The sequence below is a fragment of the Chiloscyllium plagiosum genome, chromosome 5, assembly GCF_004010195.1.
Source record: "Chiloscyllium plagiosum isolate BGI_BamShark_2017 chromosome 5, ASM401019v2, whole genome shotgun sequence".
In the NCBI taxonomy this organism is placed as follows: Eukaryota; Metazoa; Chordata; class Chondrichthyes; order Orectolobiformes; family Hemiscylliidae; genus Chiloscyllium; species Chiloscyllium plagiosum.
In genome coordinates, this window is record NC_057714.1 from 81313116 (window position 1) to 81325763 (window position 12648).

Here is a 12648-nt window from a genome sequence, read left to right on the forward strand (position 1 = left end):
TACAAGTGCACTTCCTATTTCTCCTGCCATCGCTTTTCGCACCCTGGGATGCATTCCATCAGGGCCAGGAGACTTGTCTATTCTTAGCTCCATTAGTTTGCCCAACACTACCTCTTCCGTAATAATAATTGCTTCCAGGTCCTCACCTACCTTTGTCTTTTTGTCAATTACTGGCATGTTATTCACGTCCTCCACTGTGAAGACTGACATGAAATACCTGTTCGATGCCTTGGCCATTTCATCATATCCCATAACTAAAGGCCCTTCCTTATCTTCTCAAGGACCAATGTTTTCTTTAGCCACTCTTTTTCATTTTATATATTTATAGAAACGTTTGCTGTCTGTTTTTATGTTCTGTGCAAGTTTTTTTTCACACGTTCTACTTATGTTTCTTTATAGCTCTTTTTGTAGCTTGCTGTTGACGTTTAAAGCTTTCCCAATCTTCTAGTTTCCCATTGATCTTTCAATTTGATAACCCCTTTTCTGACAGTCCTTCCTTTTCATTAGAATATACTGTTTCTGAGCACTTTGAAAAATTGCTTTGAAAGTTCTCCACTGCTTGTAACTGTCGCATCATAAAGTCTTTGTTTCTAGTCTACTTTAGCCAAGTCCTCCCCTACCCTATTGTAGTCTCCCTTGTTTAAGCACAGGACTCTGGTATTGGATTTTATCTTCACATTGTCCATCTGTATTCTAAATTCAACCATTCTGTGATCGCTCCTTCCAAGAAGATCCTTAATTATGAGGTCATTAATTACTCCTGTCTCATGACATAGGACCAGATCTAGGAGAGCTTACTCCCTCATTAGTTCCATTACATACTATCATGGATACACTCAACGAACTCCTCCTCAAGGCTACCAATGTTTGTGGGAGCTTGTGCACAAATGACATTTCCGGTATTAACAACGATTATACTGCAAATTATTTCATTGGTCTAAAAAAAAATGTCGTGTGATGAGTTTAATATAAAACATTTCACAAATATTTCTTTAGTTTACTTTGCTTACTGCTTTAGCATTTTCTAATTTATTTTATTTTGCATTTGAAGTGTCTGGCCTTCTGTTATGACGTTGTAGGGTACATTTTAGTTCACTAGATTTGCCTCCAGACTGCTGAGGTTCCCATTGAGCATGGATAAAAATCACCCAGATTACACAACTGTGACCACAAGCACGGGTTAATGTGCAGTCATCATGATGAAAGACAATTACAATAACAGCAACTTGTATTTATAGAACAATTTTAAAGAAATGCAGAGAAGTGTTATTAGACAATTTGACAACTAGAGATATTCCAGGAATGACCAAATGTTTGCTTAACAATAGGATTGGGAGTATTTTATAATAAAGGAATTTCAGGTCGGTCAAAAACAGGCACACAGACAGATCTACGGTGCAATTAAAATCAGGGACCCTCAAGGAGCTAGAATTACAACAGCATAGACATTTTGCAGGAAATAGAAAAGTGAGACACAGGGATTTAAATGATTCCTCACTACGTCTATTAAGACACATTATAAATCAGTGATTCAGCTTTTCAAGACCAAGGGATAATTAGGACCTTGTATGTGGTTAGATTGAGAAGTGCGCATGAATTAAAAATACATTTACAGTATACAGTACACATTAACCCCTCCCTCTCTACAGGACGCCGATGATGAGTGCAGTTCCTTCGGCCACACTTGTGCATTAACCGAGCCGTCTCTCGGTAAGTCTGTAAAAGCTGCTGTAACCCAGCACGGGCAGGGCTGGGTTCTGTCCCGACCCGAGTCGGCCATTCCGTGTCCGCGTCACGGAGCCGAAACAAAACCGTCAATAACCGCCACCCAGTAACTGACATGCGCTGGCGGCCATGTCCCAGAGTGCATCCCTCAGGCTTCCAGAACAATCTTTGTGCTTGGTCAGAAAACGCCAAGCGGTCTGTCGCTCATTAAATTTAGTTGTTTTGAAACTACCGTATTGTAGCTACAACGGGTGAGATTTATATTCTTATCAGATTTACACTATCAGACGTAGCAAAAAGGTTTATTTCTGTCTCACTTGCATCCTGAGAAGGAAACTAACAGTAAAACTGTCAAATGAAACAGACTAGTCTGAGATATTTTCTAACTAAGCTGTTTAATTCTTAAAGATCTCTCGAGCAGGTGGGGCTGGAATTCAGAGTTCCTAGCTCAGATCCGGGGACGTTTCCACTGAACCATAAGAAACCTGAAACAGTGCTTGATAATCCAGCCAGGTCTTGTATAATTCACATTGGATGCTTATTTCGAAGTATTCATTTTTTCCCCCACTTAGACTTATTTAAAAAGGCCACTCCCATGAGTGAAGTGATAACGGCTGCACTTTGCTTACTGTGGAGGATTTGCATGACTCCGCTTTCTCCTCAGTCTGGGTGTCCATATTCAGCCACCAAATGTAGCACCTGGTTGTTTCTATTATTCACACCACGCTGGGGTGCACTAGGTTTCAGTACCTTTCCTCTCAGTTGTATAGGAATATAAACTCTCATTCCCCACATTAAACACAGTGATACAGACAATCACTTCCTGGCAGGTAAGTGCTGCTTCTATGACAAGTATTTCCTCTCAGGACTAAGTCTACGAGTAGGCTGAAGACTGGGTTATTCCAGGTAGTGTTCTGTGTCTACCTTGCTGACATTGGTGCCTTGTCTTCCTGGGAAAAATACACAATTTTCAGGTTCCAGTAAGGAACATCCTTATTTTTCAGTAGTGGTAATCATCTGCATCGCTGTGCTTCTCCAACTATTGGTATTCAATTTCATACAAGTACGCTGTCAGAGCCAGTTCAGCTGCTGCCATTGATGGTATTCCTGCATACAGGCTGAAAATGGAGGTTAGCAGCCTGTCACCAGCACAAAATGCCTGTTGCAAAGGAAATGGATGAACTTCGTAACACTTAAAACAAAGGCCAATCCTTTTTCCACTTGTATATACTTTTCCTCCATTTTCCTTAATCATGATGAGGTCAGAAGTCACATGCCACCAGATTATAGTCCAACAGGTTTATTTGAAATCACAAGCGTTCGGGGTGCTGTTCCTTCATTCGGTGAAGTGAAGAAAAGCACAGAATTTATAGGCAGAGAGATCAAAAGATCATACAAATAGTGTGAGGGGAGTGTCAGTAGGCTGAATAATAAGTCCCTGCAGGTGATCAAAGTTGTCAAATGGTGTGAGTAAAGTCTTTGTTTGTGGAATCGATGTGATACAATGGGTCTGACCTCTCCATTTGGCAAGATGTGTGACAGTACAGTCTCAACCCTATAAGGTGAGATGTTGCATGCCAATTTGGGTCAAAATGAGTCACGGCTTGCTTCACCTCCTGGTAAGCCATCTCACATTCTTGAGTCCATTTCCACGGTTATCCTTTTCCAAGAAACTGATGCATGGTTTTACCATTGTTGCCCAATCAGACACAAACTTGTCGAAGTAATTTCCAAGTACCAAGAATGATCTCAGCTGAAACACGTTTTCTGGTCTAGGGGCCTTCATGATAACCTTTATCTTCTTGGGTGCTTTGTGTATCCCTTGCCTTTGATTACATGGCCCAGGTACTCCATGGAGTCTTTAAAAAACTTGCATTTCTCCTTTTTTATTTGTAGCTTGTGTTCTTGCAACCTTTTTAGACTTTTTTGTAGGTTTTTCAAATGATCCTCTTTGAAGGATACAGTGACCAAAGAATTATCCAGATAACAGTGGACCCCTGCACTCAAAATTTGGTCCAGGCTATCTGGAATAGAGCTGGCGCTGATGTGATGCCAAAAGCAGTCACTTGGAACAGTTCCCTGTGTGGCACTATCATTAGCGGCAGCTGGGTGTTCTTTGTGACACACATTTATAAGTAGGCCTGCAACAGATCCATTTTTGAGATTTTTTTTACCCCTAAACAATCCACTAAACAGGTCCTCAATGCATGGTAGTGGGTATTCGTCCACACACACGGCTGGGTTCACTGTGACCTTAAAGTCACCGCAAATCCTCATGGCACCATTTGTTTTTTAAGATCAGAGTGATTGGATTGACCCATTCACTGATGGTCACTGGTTTGGAACCAGCCGTTCCAGTGTGCCTCCACTTTAGGCTAGATGCGCCTTCAGACTCCTTGGATGAGCCTCAGCTTCAACCGATGTTTAATTTTCACTCTTCCCACCTCCCCCAAGGTTCCATGAAGACCTGTCCAAAATTTCTTACAAACTTGCTTTTGATTCCGTCAGCTATTAACCACACCTCAATTTAACTTTAATTTCTGTAACTAAAAGTGTTTGAATAATGCAGGTTAGTCGCCTTTCACTACATACAGAGGCAATTCAGCACAGTGATCCCTTAGCTGCACTTTTACCAGTAGTACCACTTGTTCTGTGTATATCTGTAGTGTAATCTTGGTGGCACATCACTGGTCACAGGCCTCCAGTCTGAACAGCAACCCTCCGCTACCACCACTCTGTCTTCTACCTTTGAGCCAGTTCTGTATCCAAATGGCTAGTTTTCCCTGTATTGCATGTGATCTAGCCTTGCTAACCAGTCAACCCATGAGAAACCTTGACATATGCCTTACTGAAGTCTATATTGATCATATCTACCGCTCTGTCCTCATCAATCCTCTTTGAACTAGAGGGCATAGGTTTAGGGTAAGAGGGGAAAGATATGAAAGAGACCTAAGGGGCAACTTTTTCTTGCAGAGGGTAGTACGTGTATGGAATGAACTGCCAGAAGAAGTGGTGGAAGCTCGTAGAACTGCAACATTTAAAAGGAATTTGGATGGGTATATGAATAGGAAGGGTTTGGAGGGATATGGGCCAGCAGCTGGCAGGTGTGACTAGATTGGGTTGGGATATCAGGTCGGCATGGACGAATTGGACCGAAGGGTCTGTTTCCGTGCTGTACATATCTATGACTCAAAAACTACGTACATAACAGCTAACCTCTCAACATCTTGGTTTTACGAAGGTGGGAAGGTCACCTGCTCCCAGGGGATAGGTTGGTGTTTTTAATATAACAATAAAGCCTACAACCTTGGATTTTAATCGCTCCATCTTAGGTGACTGTGGCTTCAGTTGCTTAGGCCTTATGTTCTGGAATTTCCTTTCTTCACCTCTCTATCCCTGTACCTCCATTTATTCCTTGCATCCTGTGGAGATACATGTGCACAATGTTGTGAAGGACAAACCTGACCAGAATTCCTCCCTGCTTCCAGCACATTATAATGATTGAGATTTCCCAGTTTCTCCCATTGAATGTATAAATTTTACCCCTCTTGTATTGCCCAAGAATCCATAGGAATTCCAACACACTGTTGGAAACCAGCTTGGAAATAATCATAGGGATGCTAATTTCTTTTTTAACCTAAATTTTCTTTAAACACTTGTTTATAATGTTGAACAGTATTAACCCGGGCCTCTGATTGCTAGTCCAATGTAATTACCATAATGCTATCATTCCCCCTAAAATGTATTGGGTGACAAATGACAGGATTGTTGAAGATAAGGTAATTAAAGTGGAAGGTTGTATTGTGAAATTCCTTGAAATAAAAGAGAAAGATCTGAGAAATACTCTTGTTATAAAATTTCAACAGACTGAGTTCAGTTTCAAAAGTCAAATGGTGTCTTTATGTCATGTGCGTGGAGCTGTTGCTGGATAATCCAAGCACTTCTCCACCAATGTTCAAATGAGCACAGTTTATTTTCATTATGAGTTACAACGTAATGGCATAAGTAGGCAAAGACCACAGCACAATGGCCTCTGGATTGACAATTGTGTTCCTGAACAATAATTGTGATGCAGAGACTTGGTATTTTATTTTGTGCATTGTTTATGTGTCTCCTTTATGTTAATCGGGTCACCCTTCATTTTGTCTCTATGCGTTGGCAACCTAACTTTGGTTTCTGACTGGTACTCGACATTAAATCCAAATTTTACACCTTGGAAGCATACAGCATAGAAAAATGCTGTTCAGCTGATTGTACTGGCTGTACAACTGTTCTGTGCTCATAAGACAGCATGCCAATGCATTGACCTCTGATTTTGGAAGTTCCTGCTGCGCATGGACATTGAATGTCTGTATGTCGAAGAATGATCAGAAGGACTGTACCTGTGTTTGTTCTTTGAAAGTGTTATCTAATCAGTCTTCCTGCTGTGTAATTTTCAATATCTATCCAAAATTTTACTTTTCAAGAACATTTTAATTTCACTTTGAATCTCCTCCCACCACTCTTTCAGGCACTGCGTTCCAGATCTCATAATTCACTGCATTAAATAAACCCTTCACCGTATGTTCCTCCTTGTTCTTTTGGAAGTTGTCCTACATGTGATCTCTACTAACAAACTCATTCGTTTGTGAAAACTGATTCTTCCTATCTGCTGCATCAAAACACCAACTAAGTTTTAGTATCTTCATGAATCTTCTCTTCCACCACAAAATTTTAAAGCAATCCCAGCTTCTCTGGTCTCTCTACATAACTGAAGTTTGTCATTTAGGTATTTTACAAATAAGTCTCTTCTGCACCCTCTTCAGGCCTTATTATCCTGAAGTGCATTGCCTAAGATTGGCCATGATATTCTAGCTGGAACCTAGCTGCTAATCTTACAAACGGTTTGCATAGCTTCCTTGCTTTACTTACTTCTGTTCATTATTGCAAGGATTCTGAATGTTATTTTAACAACGCTATCAACTTGTACCATTACCTTCAAAAATGTCTGTATGTCAAAGTTTATATATGTGTGCTCTCTTTTAATTTGTATCCTCATTTTACAGGCAGTCCCCAGGTTGTGAACAAGTTCCTTACTGGACTACGTTTGCAAGTTGATTTGTACGCAAATTGAACAAGAATGCAAGACAATATAAAGGCGCTGTTTGTAAGTATGGGAAATTTTGCATGTTGGGTCTTTAAAATTACACCCTTGATGGGATTGTGTTTGTAATTATGAGCGTTCATAAGTCGGATGTTTGTAAATCGGGGACTCTTGCATATTGCAACATCTCATTTTCTAAAAAAAATCACATTTCATCTGCTGTTTGTCTGCCTATTTCTTCAAGTCCTCCAGAGATCTGCTATGATCTAGCACCCCCTATTTGTGGTGACCTATTGGGCTACTTTATTGACAAAACAATCCCCTCATCCCTGTCAGAGAGTGGATCTGGTATTCAGGTGGGTGCATTTGGCCAAGTCTCACAATCCATTTTTATGTAACAATTGGCTCTTATCCCTCTGGCCATGAGCCCAGTATTATCACCTTTGGTGCTAAATGGGGCCATTAGCACCTAATATAAAAGGTCAAGCTTCTATGCCCTGATCATAATCCATTGCTTATTGTTTGAGGTAGATGTCGGGCCACTAGTGCTGTTTCAGGAATAATGCATTTCAGTAACTCCCTTTCTTTCTTAATTTCTGCTTTTTAGCCGGGGATGGGGGTTTAGCAAGGAAGCAACTATTGTCCTTTGATTCCACTGCATTGTTAATCTAAGATGCCACGAGGATGGACTAAACTCTATCCTGGATAGAACTTTGCAGAATTGTAGTCCACTTGCATCATGGGATCAATAGTAGGCATGTTTTAATCCAAGAAGTCCATTTTTAAAATTAACAGCATTTAAACAATTCTGATCTCTCTTCTTGTCTTATGGACATTAGATTAGAAGAGATATAAAATATATATAAGGTAGAAATGAGAGTGATAATTGATGAGCTACTCAAATTTAAGATAAACCATTAGTATTTGCATATTATCTCTGCATGTGATAAAAGAAATTGAAGACAAGTTGGCAGAGGTACTATTCAATATGCATAAAACTAATTAGACTAAAGAATATTGCCAAAGGACTGGCTAGCAGGTATTGTGATTCCTATATTTATGAAAGGATGTGGAACAACAGACCAATTAGCTTAATATTGGGCATAAGAAAAGGAAATGAAGTTGTTACTTAATGATGTAGTAGAAAAAGATGTAGACAGTGAGTTTGAGTTTTAGTTTTGTGAATTTGTAAAAGTTTGGACAGTTTAATAGACCAGTAAAAAAAAACATACGTTTCTACATATTACATAAAAAAGAGAGGTGGTGGAGAAGTGCAATACACTAGATGCACTAGATAGAATTCAGAGGTTATACAGAATAGGAAATATTGAACAGGTGATGGATAATTTCTGTAGAAAAATGACTGGAAGGTGACCTGACCGAAGCCTTCAAGGCTTTGGTAGGGCTTCATAGATGGACTTAGATATTTTCATTTGCAAGCAAGACCAGAAATGAGGGTCATAAATATACAGTCACAAATAAATCCAATAAACAATTCAGGAAAAACTTAGAGTAGCTTTATAGAATCGTAGAGATGTACAGCTCAGAAACAGACTGTTCAGTTCAACTTGTCCATGCCGACCAGATATCCATCACCAACAGTAAAACACTTTCCTCTTTGGCAGACCCTCACATTTAGATAATTCTGCCTGGTCCTTCCACTTGACCTCCAAGTGCTCCATTCAGTGACTCTCAAAGTGGTTGCTGCCTTTGTCCACACTTCATCTCCAGTTTGTTCATTTTTAATTATTTATTTCATATATCTGGAAAGATACAGTGAAAAGTGTTTTGTCACCACAATACAGCATGATTTTGGATTACAAAATAAAAGAAATTACATGAATTCTGTATGAGGGCTCCAGGACTTTTGCAAGGTCTCTGCAAGGTGTCCCGGGCTGCAAGAAGTCCCCGCTCCAGGCACAGCCATGCCACAACTGAAGACCTGTTGAGTCCATGCTGTGGGCTTACCACAGTCAGGAGTCCTCTTCCAGGCACTGCGACAGCTGCAGCAGACAACCTGCCAATCCTTGAATCATCGTCTTGACGCTACCACATTCCTCCTCTGGGTACTAAGCACTGCTGCAGCCGATGATCCACTAAGACTAGGTTCCGGCCCCACTGCAGTCAGTAGTCCTCTCTCCTGGCACCACCACCACCGCTGCAGTCGACTTCCTGCCGACACTGCCCCTGCTTCCCCGTAACGTCAGAAGATGAAGAAAAAGAAAAGACGAAAAAGGAGAAAAGGAGAAGGGAGCAGATGGGCTCAGGAGCCCGAACTCTACCTGTTGTACTGGTGCTGCCATCTGGACATGGTGTGCTGATTGTTTACATATTTCCTCTGCTCCCAGTGTAACAGTGATTACCACATGTCACTGGCAATGTTGCATTTATTCAAAGAGTCTTTCAGGGTGTCCTTACTGCATTTCATTTGCCTTCCTAGTGTTTGCTTATCATTAAAGAGCTTGGAGTACAGTTCTTGTCTAAGGAAGCTTGTGTTGGACAATGTTGCCAACTCATCGCAGCTGGTCATGCATGACCAGTGCATTGATACTCGGGATAGTGACATGGTAGATGTCTCTAACAATCTGCTCCTGTCACAATCACTGACACTGACACTGACCAGGAAAATCTGCAGCAAACCCCTAGACAACCTGGAAGTCAAGTGGAAGGATCAGGCAGAATCCAGAGAATCTCACCTATCTGACTCATCAAACACAGCCAGTCCCACCTATGACAGAGTTTGCACTCCAAAATTGGACAACTCAGCCGTCACATAACTACCCTCTCCCAACCCCACCCCACTAATCAGAGAGATAGCACATCATCCTTGACCCTGAGGTTCTGCCAAAGAAGGAAGTGTTTTACCTAGTGTTAATGAAGGAATGGCAATATAATTCTACATCAGGATTGTGGATGACTTAGATAGAAATTACCATTCATCTGCCACCCTTGACTTTCTAGATGTTAGAGGTTTGGAAGGTGCTGTTCGAGGAACATTGGTGAGTTGCTGGAGTGCATCTTATAGATGGTACCCATTGCTACCACTGTGCATCAGTGGTGGGTGAAATTAATGTTTAATGAAGTGGATGCGGTATTGCTCGAACCCACTGGTTTGCCCAGACTGTTGTTGATTTCTTGAATCTTTGACATCCCAGACAAAGAAGTACATTTGCTTGGCATTCCATCAATTTTTAAGGAGTTAGGTAAGTATGTACAAGTTAAAGGAAAAGAAAAATATGCTGTTTGGTTTAGATGAAGAATGGGAATAGAGGCTTCTGTGGGTCATAAATTCTGACATGCACCATTTAGTTGAATGATCCTTACTAGGCTCTAAATACTACATGATTCTATCTAACTATGTAATTGCAGACAACAATTCATGTTTATACAATAGCTTTTTGTGGTATAACATCTGGAAGTGCACCGTGAGTTATTTTGGCATAGACTATTATTGTCATCAAAATGTTTAGAGAAAAGTATTGTTAGCCCTGAGAGGACTGTTCTTAAAAATAACGACAACCATGTAACTAGACATATGAATGTGATTGCACAATGTGAAGTAGTAGCTTCATGGAAGTTTTAAAAATCCTGCTCAGATATATTGCGAAAACTATCATTAGATTCCTGTTAAGAAATATACAATCTGCTGATCCTTAATTTCATTATTTTTGTGGCGATACTGTTGAACGATTAAATTACTGCTCGTGACACACTGCTGTTACCTTGCATTAAGTTTTGAAATGCTCTACTGGTTGGTTGTTCAAGGGATAATATTCCCACAAGGAAATAATTGCATCCAAAACTTGTTGCTAGGGTTACTGCCTTTGTGGGTGACATTCTGTTTGAGAGTCAAGTTTCATGCATTTGATTGTCTTCTAATTGAATTAAAACAACAATTCAAGTTGACCTATTGTAACAAGACTGATCAGTGAACAGAGGCTGCATATTAAATGATAATTAGCTTTTTCAGCAAAATAAACATAGAGTGGCTAACTTCGTAATTGCATGATTTTAACAGAAGGCTTTCTATATCTAAATTATAAATTTTGTGTAATATTTGAGCAAAATATCAGTCAACGATAAGATGATATGACTGTATTTTTGGCAGAATTTCTATTTAAAGTTAAATCATTATTCTACTATTCAGGAAAATCTACAATTGCAATAAAATGATCAGATCAATGTAATTCAAAATGACTAATACAATCAATAACAATGAACATAATTATGATAATTTGAAGTTATACTAATTCTTATTGGAAAGCTCTATTGTTTATAGTGCAATAACAGCTATCTCCCAGCACTTTCACTTCGTGTAAGCTACAGTATCATAAGAATAAAGTTAAAAATCACACAACACCAGGTTATAGTCCAACAGGTTTATTTGGAAACACTAGCTTTTGGAGTGCTGCTCCTTCCACTTCTTTGGAGTGCTTCCACATAAACCTGGCGTTATGTGATTTTTAACTTTGTACACCCCAGTCCAACACTGGCACCTCTAAATCATATCAGAAGTACATTTTGTGAAGCTTCATAAATATCAAACTTTAGAGTTCTCCTGCTGTTATTAAATCTTGAAACTTCCAGAAGAAAACACGCTGTTTAGGTCAATTCTATTGTGTCACGGATAATGTTAATTTCTCATCTTCATCCCAGTTTAATTCTCTGGAAACCCTTACTTATAACTTGCAGAATCTTGGGTGGAATGTTCAAAATTCCTGAATAATGTGGGCAATAGTGAGAAAGTTGGGAGAATCGCTTGAGGTGGCCAACAAGGAGCATCTCAATGCTGAGAGCAAAGTGTCCAGTTTTTCAATCAAGTGTTGAACGGTGAGATAAGATTCTCACTCATAAATTGCAAGAACCCTATTTTAATGTATTTTGCATGTATTAGCATGCATTAACATTTATTATTGCTTAATCTTTCTTGGTTATATGTTTTTGGAGATAAGTCTCTTGATTAAACTTAAAATATAAGCCTTAGCTATTAATTTAACCTGGTGCAGTGTTTCGTAGAGGAATAAGACAGTGTTATTTTCTGAGTCTGTAGATTGTGAAGGAGCAAAAATGACCTTTGCAGTGTTATGTACTTCTTGTCAGATGTGGGAGTTTAAAGAGAGTTTAAGGGTTACTGCGGATTATATCTGCCATAAATCCTGTTGGATGCGAATCTTATCAGATCGAATGGATCGGTTGGAGAGACAGATAGAAGCGATGAGGAATTTGCAACAGCAACGGTACGTGATGGATGGCAGTTATAGGAAGGGGCGAAAGTCTCAGATACAGTCACATAGTTGGGTTAACTCCAGGAAGGGTAAGAGAGGTAGGCACCTAGGGCAGGAGTCTTTTGTGGATATGCCCATTTCAAACAGGTATGCTGTTTTGGAAAATGTAGGGGGTAATGGATTCTCAGGGGAACGTAGCACAAACAGCCAAGTTTCTAGTATTGAGACGAGGGGTACGTCGGCTTCCAAGAGATCAATTGTGTTAGGGGATTCTGTAGTCCGAGGTACAGGCAGCTGTTTCTGTGGCCAGCAGAGAAAAAGCAGAATGGTGAGTTGTTTCCCTGGTGCCAGGATCAAGGATGACTCGGAGAGGGTGCAGAATGTTCTCAAGGGGGAGAGGGGCCAGCAAGAGGTCATTGTCCACATTGGAACCAACGATATAGGAAGGGAAAAGGTTGAGATTCTGAAGGGAGATTACAGAGAGTTAGGCAGAAATTTAAAAAGGAGGTCCTCAAGGGTAGTAATATCTGGATTACTCCCAGTGCTACGAACTAGTGAGGGCAGGAATAGGAGGATAGAGCAGAGGAATGCATGGCTGAGGAGCTGGTGTATGGG

General features: G+C 40.2%; 1 long non-coding RNA gene across 2 annotated transcripts in view; it reads left to right on the top strand.

Moving 5' to 3' along the window:
* Positions 1 to 1021: 1021 nt before the first annotated feature.
* The window catches only part of LOC122550045, a 60610-nt gene continuing 48983 nt past the window's right edge, over positions 1022 to 12648 (top strand). The window contains exons 1-2 of one of the 2 annotated variants that reach the window (XR_006311731.1): positions 1022 to 1710; positions 6771 to 6871. This is a non-coding gene — a long non-coding RNA (uncharacterized LOC122550045). The remainder of the gene's footprint in view (positions 1711 to 6770; positions 6872 to 12648) is intronic. The other variant, XR_006311730.1, reaches the window with a different exon arrangement.